Below are 15,009 nucleotides of genomic sequence, written 5' to 3'. Positions count from 1 at the left end.
CATATGAATTCAGTTGGTTTACTGGAGGTCGAACACTTTTCATCTTCTCCATGAGCCAAAGAAAATTGGAAGATTTAAACTCCCTTTGAATTCCTTTGATTAACTCAGGGAAAATATCTCACTTTTTTTTTTTTTTTTCCAAACTCAGATGCAGCATTGTCTTCATTATAAATCTACCTCATTTTGACACATTGATCTCTGCATAATGGGTAACATGAGGTGTTGAGGCATAAACTGGAAGACGAAGGAAGCTGTAGAAGATATATGAATGATGCTGTTATCACTTATCACCCATACATACACACCTCCTTTGGGTTGGATTTTTTAAAAAACCCACATAAAATCAATAAGAGCTATGGGGGAACAAGGGCTGGGAGCCACACACACATTTGGGAATTGCACCCTGCTGACACAAAGCACCCGCACTGTATCAGCAAAAGATACATCAATGTTACGTATTTACATCAGTATCATCCCCCCACTTGGACCAAATTCAAACCGTACAAGTGCATGCAATGCCACTGCTTTCATCATGCTGTTTTAAAAAGCAAGAATAAACCCATTATGTTTCAGACATGTGGAGGTGAAGAGAAGCTGAAGACCAGATTTCAGCTTCTTTGCACCTCCCTTGCGCAACTCTGCAGTGCCCCAGCTTGCAGGGCTGACAGGGACAGAGAAACCCAATGACTAAACCAACTGAATAATGAAAATATTATCCTGGATCTCTCTCATATTCCTTTTCTGCTGGCTTCTATGATTATTTTTTTTAATTTATAAGGTTTTAGAGTAAAATTTTTAAGATTGCTTCAATGATCCAAGATTTTTCATGTAAAAGTTGCATCATTTGAAAGAAAAACATGACTTGAATCCCATTTAGTTAAACACGGAAATCCCTATACAGACACACATCAGTTTTGGTGACTTGTTCCTAGTTATTGCATTTGACCTGGAACTGGTTTAAGATTAATTAAAATAAGCCTCTCTTTCAACACACTGTGACTTGCATTCATTTAACTAAATTATTGTGAAAAGTGGAGTCAGGTTAAGCAAGTGCAGATTCTTCACATTGACGGGACTTCAAGGTGATCCTCAGTGTGATTTGGACACTACTGCCCAGGATCACAGAAGCTTCAAATACACTCAGTTTAATCAGCTTATACTTTATGCAAGCGAGATCTGACTTCTTCCAGTATAATCATGGCCTGAGCACCTGCACAAAACATCCAGAAGTTTGCCTTGTGTGGTTTTCAGAGACTCAGAGCTGAGACTATGAGAGTCCTATGGATGCAGGGTGTGAAGGGACAGCAAGAGCTGCTGGGGTCCCACCCTCTGCACTAGGGCAGATTCAGGTAGACCACGCCTGCACCAGGCAGGAGAAGAATTAAAGGAAACCTTCTCATTGCAATGCCAAATCCCAGGCTTGGCACAAGGAGCCAATATGCTGCCTCACCCCTGCACCTCCCAGCCCATCAGTGCCGGCTGCTGCCGCACCAGCTCCCTCCTGTTCCCTGTCAGCTCACCACTTGCCTCCAGTCATCTCAGACAAATAAGTTTGTTATTCCTCCTCATGAACTAAACAAACCCTATTCTAGCCACAGTTTCTGATAAGGGAGGTTTTTTTTTTTAGAAAGCTTCAATTATTTTTGGTGTTTTTCCTCTGGGCTCCTTTCTCCCCCTCAGTGCACCCCCTTCTTCGTGATGTGCAACAAAACTGGACACATCTTTGCCTCTAAATCACTGCTCGCTGCTCTTTGTAAACAGTCTTTCAGTTTTAATACATCCACCTTGCTGCAAATGTTTTTAGCCTGTATTTCCTCTACTGGTTTAAAAGAATGTCACAGGCACAGCATCAAAAGGCCTGTGAAGATAACGACAGATCAACACATACTGCACCTTGATCTTAGAAATAAATTAGATTGGCTTGAAATTATTTGTTCTCAGAAATCTGTTTAGCAATGTAGACATTTATATGTTGTTCAATAAGGCCTTCTGGTAACCTGCTTGGTACCAATGAGAGAAAAAGAAGGAATACACGGGAATAAAAGTCATGCAGGTGAACCAGTAGAGCCAGGAGCTGAAGGGTGAGGAAACTGTGGTGGACAACACTCCATGGTTCCCTATGTGGTTTCAATGGTTTTCTTCAGTTCTTGCTTCATTCAGACACAAGCAATGCTTTGATGCACCCTGGCTGTATTTTTCTAGAGCACTGACATGTGTTTTAACCTTTGGCTCCAATAGGCAGGTGGGTGCATGTACATCCCCGAAACACTGTCCCACAGCACTCCACCTTTGGGCTTGTTTCCACTCTCTGTTCAAACTTTCTCATGCTTCATTGGTGTCACTAAATATTTACACAAGTCAGCAGTCATTTTCGCTGTGGTTAACAGGCAGTTACGCATTTGCAGCATCTGTCAGGGTTTTTGTTTTTGTTCCTGCAGTGCTGGCTGAGCAAGCACCCACACTGCCTCCCACACCGGTGGAGAACCAACCATTTCCTCACAGCCATCGCAAACAGTTTTTATAACAAATTACACCTAAGAAAATAAGGGTGTTGAATCCATATTGGGCTTCCCCTTGGTGGGGAAGCAAAATCAGCTCTTGGCTTTCATGTCTCCACTGCAGCACTGCGTGACCCTGCTGCCCGTGCAAACATTTCTGTTTTGCGTAGCAGTGATAGAGAGGGGTCTTGCTGGAGCACAGAGGTTATAGATACAGAATGTATTTGTCAACACTGCAGCAGTAACAGGAGGTTGCCACAAGGTCAAGATAAAAGTGTCCAAAATAGGTATAACAAGCTGGCAGGAAGCAGCAAGGGTGGCCACTGCAGCCAGTAGGAACGGTCATGGCCATGCAGGATGTGGCCCCCAGCTCTCTGTGAATGGTACTGCTTCACAGGGCTTTTTTATGTCCTTAGAAAACTTGAGTGAATGAGTTTCCATTTCCAACCAACTGTCACGTAATAACAATTAGTTTACTACCAACCATCTGACACAGAGGTGCTTGGCAGCACCTAACAAGTATACCAGGGCTTTTCCTTCTGTCAGACCCCAAGCTAAAAAGAGATGACCTGCCTCAATCCGATTTGGACAAGAAAATGCTTGTGAGGCATTCACAGCAGCCCTGGCCTGCAAGTGATTTGGCTCTGAAAACCTTCAATAGTGTTTCTGGCCACCTGATTTTCTGTAACCAGGATAAGATGACTGGCTGACAGTTGAGGGGAAAAAGCTAGAGAGGATTGAAGCAACATGTGGGTGGTGATGAGTCTTGTCTCAGCAAGCAGAACAAGGTGACCTTCATCTTAGTAGCCTGAATGGTGTTCTGACAATGTTTGGGGCGGTTTCTTTGAGGGATGATCCTTTATCATGTTGAAATAGTCTTCCACTGAACCCTTAAAAAACATCTCCTGGTGAGCTGACTCATGGCTCCATGAATAATCAGACGTTCAATCAATCATCAACTTTTGTTTTTTGTAAAGTAGCTATTGATGTTGTATGTTATTAGTTTCTTGGCACCTGATACTAGGCTTTCATCAAAGCAAAATGCTGATGCAATTAGCAAAGGATATCAATTTATGCAGCAATTCACATTATCCCTCAAAGCTTCATTAGCCTCAGAAGCTAAGGCACTGGAGAGAAAATTTGGGGAAGTGCTCTGTTACCTTCTGCAGCTCAGCCCATCTGCGCTGCTGCAGCGCTCCTGCATTATGCTGCCCTTCGCGGCCAGGAAAGGGAGATTTGGCAGCTCTGCAGCACAGGCAGAGGACAACAACTGCCTCCATCCACCCCAGTTCAGCCTGAGGACCTACTCACGCATTTTGCATGGGTCAAAGTTATTGTGTGGGACCAAGCATGTTTCGACAGCCAGAGCGAGAGCAGCTGGGGGCATTATCTGCAAGGAAAAAACAAGAATAAAATTAAGGTTTCCTGTCCTAGAGACATCCTGAAGCTCTTGCTGGTGGGTGATGCTCTGCATCTGTGGCAGAGTGCCCTGACCAACTCATGCTTCTCTTGTTCCCTACAAACACTCCTGAAGTCAACAAGGCGTAATTGCCCCATTATTTCACAGAAAAGCCACTGACGTCAGCAGGAAGCAGCTGCTGGTGGGATAGAAACCTCACTTAGCAGCCCTTTTGCTGGGAAGGTAATTTGGTCTTTACAACTCTGAACACAACCATCTCTTTATACCTATTTCACTGCATTTACCAGTAAATATTTGGTCTTCAGGTTTTTGGTGTAGTTTTTTTTCTTTTTCTTTCAGCTGAATAATTTTTATTATGTTGATCCACATTGTTGTCTACCTCTTCACAATTCTGAATACAAGCCTTGCCCTTGACTGAACAACACAATGAAAACCTTCAGGTCATAGCTTTTAGAACACTTGATATTGTTTTTTCTTTCTGGAAAGAATAAATAATGTTAACCTCTCTGCTAATGTAGAGGAAAAATGAAAAGTAAAAGGCTATCAGAGGCATGTCAAAAAGACTGCTATTGAGCTTGGATGATTCTAAACCCAATGACTAGTTTGCACGGCTTGACACAAAAATTAACTCATCTTCCAATTAGCTGAATAATTAACATCCATCATCAGATTTCCAGCTACATCCCATAGACAGATTTATTGGGGCAGCCATGGCCAAGTGAAACAGTATTTTCCTTTTCACTGCACATCACGGCTGGAGCTGGCTTGTACAAAACAGAGGTGCTGCCCCAGTGCTGTACCTGGAGGTGAAGGGTCGGAGGGGACACACACAGGCTGGGGGACAGCTTGGGCTGTGGTTCGTGGCAGAGTAGGCTCCGTCTCTGGACGTCTTCACATCAGGAGCAGTGAATATGTTTTAGTCACGCACAAATCGTTTGGCTCAACAAAAAGGAACAGATGAATGCCACTGCCAGCAGGACACATTGCACTATTTAGTGATCTGTTGTTCCCTACAGAACAAGTATCTATGGATTTATAGAAAATTAAAAAAAGTGACAGAATTTAAGTGACTCATCCATGTCTGGTATAAACGCAGCACCGGAGTGTACTGGAGAGACATTTGGCTGAATGCACTCTTGTACAAATCCAGTCCCAAAGATCGTCAGCATCTCCCCTACCTCACAGGGATCCCGAGCCCAGCACAAAATGCATTTCTGCGAGGTTGGCTTGCTCTCTTTAAGCACCCCCGTCCTTCTGAGTTAGGATCATTTGCATTTTATACAAACTGTACAGCTGGAGGTAAGAAAGAGTGCACAGGAAAGCGGTTACAGCCCTCTTCTCCAGCTGCATGGCCAAAAGCAGGCAATGCTCTTCATTTGAAGAACACCTTATGGAAGGGATGAGGATGGCAGGCATGCTCCTTTGAGAAGGTGCCATCTCATTTCCTGGAGCTCACATCATGGTTTGCAGGAACAGGAGGAACTTCTCATGCCTTCCTGGAATGATAAATTCAATACCAAGCTGGCAAATCTGTAACAGCCCTGAGCAGAATAAATTGTACAGCTGAGAATAACTTTGTTTTCTTAACCCCTTTGCTGAGTGCCCTTCCCTTTCAACAGATCCTAGACAAACAAAAAGAAAATGGTATATATGTTCCTACATAGAGATGTCTGATACATCCCACTTAAACAATAAACCTGTTCTGAGGCAAACCTACCTCTTATTATTCTTACTTATTCACTTTCACATCCTTTCATCTAGTCTTAAACCTTCTTGCAATTTTGCAAGACAAAAGAGGTTAAAAAAATAAAATGCAATTAATTGTGCTATTTTACTTGTCTACAACGGCATAAATTATTGTCTTTTTAACTTTTTTAGCAGCTTGGAAAACAGCAGGAAGTAGCAGAGGGTTTTTTAAGTGAACCAGTCCATTTAAATTGTCTGCATTATGCAGCTTCCTTCTGGCTTCATGCTTGAAAATGCAGGCAAACCCAACTGCTAAGAGAACAGTGTTATTGCTGTGCTGGAGGTGAGAATGGTCTGGTGGTAGAGACATTAGCATGGGACTTTGAAGGAGTGAACCCAGTTGCAGCTCACATGACAGGTGTTATTATGTGAGCTCAGATACATCTTGTTCAGCCAAACTTTTAGAAGCAGTCGTGTGCAGATCAGCACCCCACGGGACTCATGGGCAGGAACCGGGCATTTGCCACTCCTAGGCACTGAATTGCAGGCTCCTAAGTCACATTGATGTATTTCAAAATTTTGGCATGCACAGACTTTTAAATGAATGGGATCTTAAATTTAATTAGAAGAACACTTTGGAATATCAGGTAGAAAGAGCCCAGTGTGCCCCAGTGCAAACAGTGCCTTAATGTCTGTGGCATGGTCAGATCATCCCTTCAGCTGCCTGGGATTCAAAATCTCAGAAAGAAAACAAATCCCATTCTTGACGCCTTGCAGGGGAAACACTGGAGCTGCTATTCACTTTTCTGAATCTCACCCACTGGATAGGGGACATAGCTTAGCTCTGCCAGGACTTCTAGGAGCTTTCCTATTTCTGTTTTTTCTAAGCAAGTGTTTCAGCGGTGTGTATCGGCACCCAAAATTTACACCTAATTCACTCTCCTGATCCAGATGAGTGTTTCTATGAGATAAAGCAAAGATTACTTTGCTCTGAAGTCCAAGACACTTCCTCAAATTAGTGGCTAGGCTGGCTTTGCAAGAATTACTATGTCTGATAAGATTATCTTGGTGTTATCTTCAATTCTCCCTTTTCTTCGTGCCCTGCCCATTCGATACATCACAGGATCATGTACATCCAGACACAGAAAGGCTGAGCCTCTCCCGCTGCCATCTGGGGAGTAACTTCAGGAAAAGCCCGTGTCGTTCATTAGCACACAGATGGCCAACCATCCATTGCTGACCACCATATGGCCATCTTCACAGCCATTCATCACTTTTGGCCAACCACAATTTTACCTCGTTGAAGCTGAGTGGTATTTCTGCAGGACAAAGAGGACATCAGGCACTGCAAGGATGCAATCATGCTGTAAATTCCACCCTTTCTGCCTTTTCAGCTGTATTTTCATGACAGACAGCAGACTGTGACACAACTACAGCATCTCCTGCTTAATTTCAGAACAACTTGCCCTTCTGGCTGCATAAACCCCATCATCATACAAGCCCTTGGTGGCAGCTGCTGTGAAATCATGGAATATTAAGAGGCTGTCATTCATATTTCTCTGAATCTCTGCAGAATTGATAAAAATTGTATTTCTGGATAAGATTTGCAAGAATAAGTCAGTCATCTAATTAAGAAGCACAGCCAGGCAGTCACATAGATAAAGAAGCAAAAGAAGTTTCAAGGTGAGAAACTGAATCTTCCTAGATGGACCTAAAAGAGGGGTGTAAGGGCTCTGGAGAGAGAGATACACTTTAATTAATGCTGTCTGATGGGGACCTCTACCCAGATACAGCCTGAGGGGTACTATGGGCACAAAGAAAGAAACCAAGAGCCTGCTGTCAGGAAGGGATTAGGTGAGAAGGAGAGAGCTTTCTCCAGTTTAACCTTAGTGTCAGTAAGCTGAGACAGTTTTTCTCATTTCTTCATGTTTTGTTTTGGTTTTGTTTAATTCATACCTATGTTATCTATTCAGACATTATTAACAAGGAGTTAAGACCTGCTGGGGGGTTGATGGGCTTCGAACCTTTTGCACTTCTCAAGTGAACATTAGATGACCACAAGAAAAAAGGCTGCTGGTGTTGGGGCTTGGCTTCCTCCACTTAATGCTTTTTGCTTAGAATAAACAAACGGGGAGCCCTGGCAAGACTCTGGAGAGCCAGCTGCATGCACATGAAATTGCAGGGGTTCTCATGCCTGTGAAGATTTCACAATTTCTTCTCATTTGTGCATGAAATACGATTTCATTTGCAAATTCAAGCCCTGTTCTTTTTTTCTCTTAGCTTTTGTTGTTTGCAAGGATCCAGATTTTAATCAGAACATCCTGTGAATCCCATTCTAAGTATTTCTGACAGTAAGCACTTACCCAGGATGAGAATATCAGTTGCCTCAGCTCAGTGAGTTTAGCTAAAGGAGGGCAGGCTATGTGACTGCAAGGAGGTTGAATGGTTGCCACTTCTCTTTCCCTAGTCCAAAAAGAAAATTTGCTGAGTTAATTTCTGTTCCAACCAATTAAGGATCTAAGTTGGTACAGTGCGTACCCGTGCACCTGATTAATTGCAAACCACCTCCATAGTTCGTTCAGATTGGCTCCCACTGTTTTTATCACTAAGTTTACATTCATGGAGTGCACAAACATAATTTTTTTTGAAAAGAAATAGAAGTCCAGGCTTGTTCATTGCGAACAGCTTCCTATAGATCTGTGCAGACAGTGAGAATTACGTGCTGCAGGTCTAACGCTGTAATATCAGCAACTGGATGCATGTCCAGTCCCAAAAATGCATATTAAGGTAATGATGTTGTTTTTATAAAAACAGCATAATCCTTCTACAAAATGCATGACCTTGAATCTGCCAAGTCAGAGACCTTCCTCTGCTTTCTAGACCTGTAAGATTATTGCACCAGTAAGAACTAGTCTGGTCTGGGGCTGGGTGCAGTTCAGTATTACCAAGGTAAGCCTTCAGTACCCCTCCACCCACATGGGTCGTACTCACCAGGCCCAGTCCATCTCCTGGCACCTTGGAAAGGCAGCATTAGGTTTGATGGAAGATGTCCTGCAGCTAACTCTGAATTTACTGTGCCTGGCATTCGGGATGCCTCATTAGCTCACTCCTGCCAGTTCCTCGCAACACGCCAGGACACGTTCCCTTGCCTCTCATCATTTTCACTTCTATCATTAGGAGATGGGAATCGTTTCACCTGTCCCTCTTGGCAGCACACATCGAGGTGATGCGTCCCCAAAACAGCGGTCTGCCCAGATGCAGCTCAGCCATGAAAATCCCTGCTTTTCTTCATATTCTCCAGGTGGTTACCTCCAATCCACTCCAGCTTGATTTTCCTCTTTGTCTACCACTAACAGAAAAACATCTAAATCATCTGCTTAAATCTTAAAACAATTAAATTATTGGAGTTAAAGAGACCATAGCTCAACTGCAGAGGAGATGTTTATGTTGGGTAAAACTAGCGTGACTTTTAGGGATTCCTGGTATTACTTTTTTTCAGTGTGTTGCATCTTTCCTCACAGCCCAAAGCATCTCTGTATGTGAGAGGATTTGTTGCTAAAATTCAGGTGTAAATATTTAGCAAAGTGTAGTAAATTGTCTGGTTAATATGCTGGCAAAGAGCTGCTGGCTCTGACTGCTGTCCAAACAGAGTTATCTGGTCACAGCCCAGCAGGCAGCAGCATGCTTTGCTGTCTGCAGGGGGATTTTTACCAGTGCATGTTGGCCAACAAGGTCCTATCCCCAGGTCCCCATGAGCATCAACACAGAGGTGCCAGCAACATTCCTTTATATAGTTTACACAAAAGACAGGTTGTGCCCCAGCAGCACCTACTTTTCACTTTTACCACTGGTCCCAAGTCATACTGCAGTCTCTGAATAAACCATATTGGGGAGAAGGAGGAGCTTCAGCTGGTTTAGGTTGGAAGTGGGTTGAAAGCTCCTCATGGGAAAAATTAGCAACCAGTTCCACTGCCTAAAGGGGATTGGATTGTTAAAGTCACCCTTGACACACGCGGAAAGCAAACAGCTCGATGGCGTGGAGGGCTCACAGGAGAAACAAACTGCTGTCACTACTGCTTCTCAAAAGATACCAGTGATATTTGGCACGGAGAGATTTCTGTGATGCTGAAACAGCTTGTGTGACAACCCATGGGGAATCCCAGTTCATTAGTGCAAAAATTAAGACACTTGACTTAAATGCTTCAGTATTGAAAACCTAATTACTGCACCAGGAATTTGTTACATGCAGAAACACCCATTAAGAACCAGGTTACAACAGGGCTTCAAAAGGTTAAAGAAACCAAGCCTGAAGAGCTTTCATTCCTCTGTGGAAGTATTTGCTTTATCTCTAGGGGCTGTTACAACAGCAGCATGCACCAGATGCTGCCCTGGTGCAGATGCCCAGGGACCCGGCATTGCTGGTGCTCTGGCAGCGTTCCTGCCAGGCTGCATGCGTGCCAGTGACATACTGATGGACGTAACCTAACTGCCCATTCCCTGTAGGAGAGCCAACATTTATCTTCGCTCCCAGTGACTCCACTCCTAGAGATAAATACACTCGGGAGCTGTCAGATGGAAGCAGCTGTAACATAGCTCTGATGTGCAAATGTTGTCCTGCTTGATCAAACAGTAGTAATGTCACTCTGGAAAGAAAAAGGCCTGTGTAGGTATATCACACGTTCAGGTAGGAGCCTGCCAGCCACCTCACAGCTGCCACAAGCTGAAGCATAGCCAGGATCAGTCTTACAGTGGCTGTCCCTTCATGTTAGCCATAGCAATACTGCTCACACTAGATATATTGCTGCACACCAAAGAACAAAGGAGCAAGGACTTTTCCAGACCAGCTGGACTTCTCCAGACCAGCCCAAATCAAGACCAAGCAGAGGCTCTGGAGAACCACCTTTCATGGTGGTGTATGTGACCCCAGGAATATGAGACCATCAGACCTCAATAGAGGGGCAACCACAGGCAAACCCTATTTCATCAGCCCTGGTTTCCCTCCTTACCTAGATACACACACTGCCAGAACAGTGTCCTCTTGAGCTGATCAAGCACCAGGGAGTAAGAAGAGAAAACCGAAAGCAATGCCTACTTTCAGTGGATACCAGGAGGTTGTGCAAATGTTTACATGGAAGATTAACTCTTCCAGAGGCATCTGGCACTTCTAAGCTGATTCCCTCAAAATGGTTGGGACTGAATATTTTCTGCAGGCCCTGGGTACTTTTATTGCAGTAAGATACACAAAAGGTCACAAGAGCTGTCTCTCAGCTCAGTCAGGAAACATCCCCGTAATCTTTTCCTCAAAGACAGAAGGACTCACCTCTTAAATCATTAATCCCCTAAAAGACAGACAGCAGGGTGCAGACACTGCATATTGCGATTAAAAATCTCAGATAACTTCAGGGTGAAAGCCCACATTTCCTTCCTTCTTTATGGAGGAAACCTCTGATGCTTAGCAATGCTTTCAAGAGACTTCAAACCAACCAAGCAACCAACACTAAAAAGTCCACTTCAGGCAGCCCCCTGCCCCTCAGTGCAGCACTCCCTACTGCTGCACCTCAGCACCGGCAAGGACACAACCTCTCCCAGCGCAGGAGCTCCCTTCATCGCCATTGCACAAAGCCAGCCTGGTAGATTTTAGCTTTAAGCTCTACCTCGTATGTTCATGCTTAGGCACCCTTTGCTGCCTGACGCCCAAATCCAGCTGACACCACTGGAGTTGGGCTGCTGTGCCACTGCCACTTGGACACAGTCATCCATTACAGTGCATGTGGGTCTGTCACCAGGTCCCATTTGCTTCTCCACACCATATGTTAAACCAGCAGGCTGAGCAGAATCAGTTATCTTCTTGTTTTTAACATCTATCCTTTTTTATTATTACTATTAGCCTTTTCCTATCCTTAAGAACACTTGTAAGATGCAGAGGGAGCAATAGTCATGTTTTTGGGTCACTGCTGGTGAGTGGGTGCCTTTTTTGTGGCTTTTTTTTTCTTTTAAGAATAGTGCTTCCCACTCTAACATCTAAAGCAACACATTTGCATTCACAGTGGCAACGTTTGGGGTGAAGGCATATAAACAACACTATATTATTGTATGAACATGTAATTCAAATGAGACTATGAAAAAAACAGGTCCCAACATGAACTTTTAACATGATTCTACATGATAAAACATTTTCAAAACTGCTAGGTTTTTAAGGCTCTTATTCCCTTAATTCATCTATGCCAAGCATGCAACATGATTACATTGCTGTATATACATTAAAACATAATAATTTTATCGTGTTTGCTCTGTTTTCCCCCATTCATCTTTTTAATTAACTTAGCCCTTTAGGATTTTGTCCTTCAGGCAGAAAACTGAGTTTGTTTGAAAAATTAAACACATTAAGATTCTTTCTGAGATATGCAGAATCCATAACAGTGATTTCTAACCCCTTTTCTGAAAAGGTAGGATTCGCCCACACAGCAGGGGAGTAAATCACCCTTGGGCCATTCTCGGATGCACAACTTCTTCACCTTGTTTGCATTGTTCGCTGTCACACACGCATCAGAGATTTCCACATACGCTGGTGGATTGGTGTCAGTGCTTGCTGCTGACAGTGCATGCCCACAGAACACTCAGGACAGACAATGACGCCTACTCTCACAGACTGCTGCTATGGAAATTGCTATGGAAATTTCTATGGCTAAAGGGTTGTTGTTTGGTTTTGGTTTTTTTTTTTCATTATGAAACAAAGTATAGTGTGATATTCTTTCCCCCAAAGAAAGAGAGCAAACAAGTCAGCACTGCCAGACATGTGCAGGCTTAGTGTGGGAGCACTGATGTGCACTGTCCCACCACCACCACCATCTCCCCTTTCCCAGGGATGTGGAAATAAAAGACCTGCTTCTCTCATTACCACCTAAAGCCACTGAGATCAGGTCAAGCTTGGAGCATCCACCCCTGTCCTCACTACAACACCCTATGTCAGAACAGGTCACCCCTGTCCCAGGGTTTTGTGGGATGGGATGCTACAAAACCAAGTAACACATTTAAGGCTTCTAAGTAAGTAATTTTATCACAATTCACAGTCTCTTAAATAGCACTTTTTAAAGTCAGGTGTTAAAGGAGGTGGTGGAGGAGGTGTGGAAGACAGGTAGGTTAACATGAGCGAGAGCATGACATGCCAACAGAGCTGAACGTGCTCAAACCCATTTCTTGAGCATCACCATGCTGCCTGCCTGCCTTTGCCACCTTCTCCGTCTGCCATTTATACCAATCATTGTCATTTTGTTTTCTTTCAATCTTTCATTCTCTCACCCCTTGATCTTAGCTTCATCTTTCAGCTCTTACTTTGAAGTTTGAAATGTGTCCTTTTATGCCACAAGGGGAAAGTCCCAAATCCAGATGGGCTATGTGAAAACATGGCTAGAATGTGAAACTCCCAGAAGAAAAATAGTCTAATTAAGAGGTCACATCTGAAAGGCTCTGTAGAAAGAGCTACACACTCTGCGCCTCCCAGAGCCTTCCTGATTTATCAGACTAGTAACAATGACTGAGCTGGCTCCACTAGGATTTGAGACCCATCCTTTGGCCACTGAGCCGCCTTTACCTTTCTCACTCATGGCAGTTGGCAAGATCCAAATTCTTAGCTCACAGGATTAGTTTCCAGCTTGTTCAGTGCTCTTGCCAAAGCTAAAGGCAACAAGATGAACAGGGATATAAACTTGGATTGCTCAACCTACATATTCCAGGCATTAAACCTGTGGAGACTGTTTATATCACTGTAATTACTTTCATACAGGTTGTTAAAGCCAGATTCATTAGCTTAGGTTACAATGACCTATACAACATGCTTAAAACCCATTTATCCTATTAAAGAGATTTAAAACTCACCTCCTTTCATGAGATGTCAGTGATTCTTGATTTATGATTTGGTCATGCTTTAAAAATAAAAGTAATTACTTCTCTTACTACGGTAAAAGCCTGCTGCCTCAAGGTTGCCACAATACATCTATAATTGAACAGCAACAGCTCTAATGTTCAGCTTGGATGACAAAAGCATTGGCTATTGAAATACTGCCTACGATGGTGCCTGCATACCAGGGAGCACTACATCAGCTGACAATTTTCAGCAGGAACGATTGCACCTTAGGCATCTTAGAATCCAATGTGCTGGGTGTTTCCTGGCAGTGGAAATACTTTCTATTTATGTATCCTAACTCTTTTAAGAAATGAAAAAAAAACCCATCACCCTTCCTGTTAATTTCCTTGCAAGAGCCAAGGTCTTTTGTTCGAACACTTTTCCTTTGAAGGCTGCATGAATTTTATTTCAAAGGAATGTTCTTTAAGCATTCCTAGAAATACAACAACTCTGTGATGCACAATACACTTGGGTGTTGCATCATTTTGGGAATGCAGCTGGCTTCCGAAACATAGCCATAAAAAGGCTAAACCAGGCAACATTTTGTCCCAGAAAGGATCCCAGAACCAGTCTCTCTAGGAAAAAATGACTGAATTCATGTATTTGTCCCAAACTTGCTGTAAATATTATTCGTGCACAGATGGGTGCTGATGGCCAGATGTGGACGCTCCAATTCAAGCAAATGAAATGTGTGACCCATTTTAGTTGTATCTGTGCAATGCTCTGCCTGGACTAGTTAATTTACAGCAAAACCAGTGTGTTTTGACATCACCAAGATCTGGAAGTTCCCCCGAAGCATCCTCTTCATATAAAGAATACATACAAACATTATAAGAACTTCTCTTATGCAACTATAAACAAAAAACACAACCTCACACACTGCAGGGCATGCACTCATAGAAATATAGAAGTTATTCCCTCAGGACAGCAGGGACTCAAACTAGCAAAATCTGAAGATTCTCTAATATTCATGCATATCTTAACAGTAAGAAGTTATTTTGACAGTCACATAGTCAAATTGTAAATACTTCTGTTTAGAAATAACTAAGATTCTGTTTGTGTTCATTAAATTAGAAAAAGTGACTATTCCCTTTCTCCTCATCCCTGGTTTTGGCCTCTACTAGTAAAAAATGGGCTTTGAGATTACTGTATGTATTTGATGCTAAATTGATGGTTTTGGCTTGAACAACACAGTTGTGCATAAACATTACCAAGGCAGCCAGCACAAAATGGCCTGATGTATGAGGGGCTACTCAACCTCCTGCAGAGCTTGAAGGCAGTTTTAGGATTAATCCCTGTCCCCACATGAGTCAGTAACCCTCAGTGACCCAGAGCTCCCCACTCTCCTACACCATCAGTTTTATCCAACCCAGAACTCCCTGTCAGAGCTCTCATTTGAACACACTTTAAACTTTCATGGCCCTTTTCCTTACCTCCAGCCACATGGACAGTCCCACACATTAACACTTCTTGAAATGCAGAGGTGGTCTTTCTGCAGATGG

Source organism: Strix uralensis, chromosome 12, assembly GCF_047716275.1.
Source record: "Strix uralensis isolate ZFMK-TIS-50842 chromosome 12, bStrUra1, whole genome shotgun sequence".
Classification (NCBI taxonomy): domain Eukaryota; kingdom Metazoa; phylum Chordata; class Aves; order Strigiformes; family Strigidae; genus Strix; species Strix uralensis.
Note: the sequence above shows the minus strand (reverse complement) of the source record.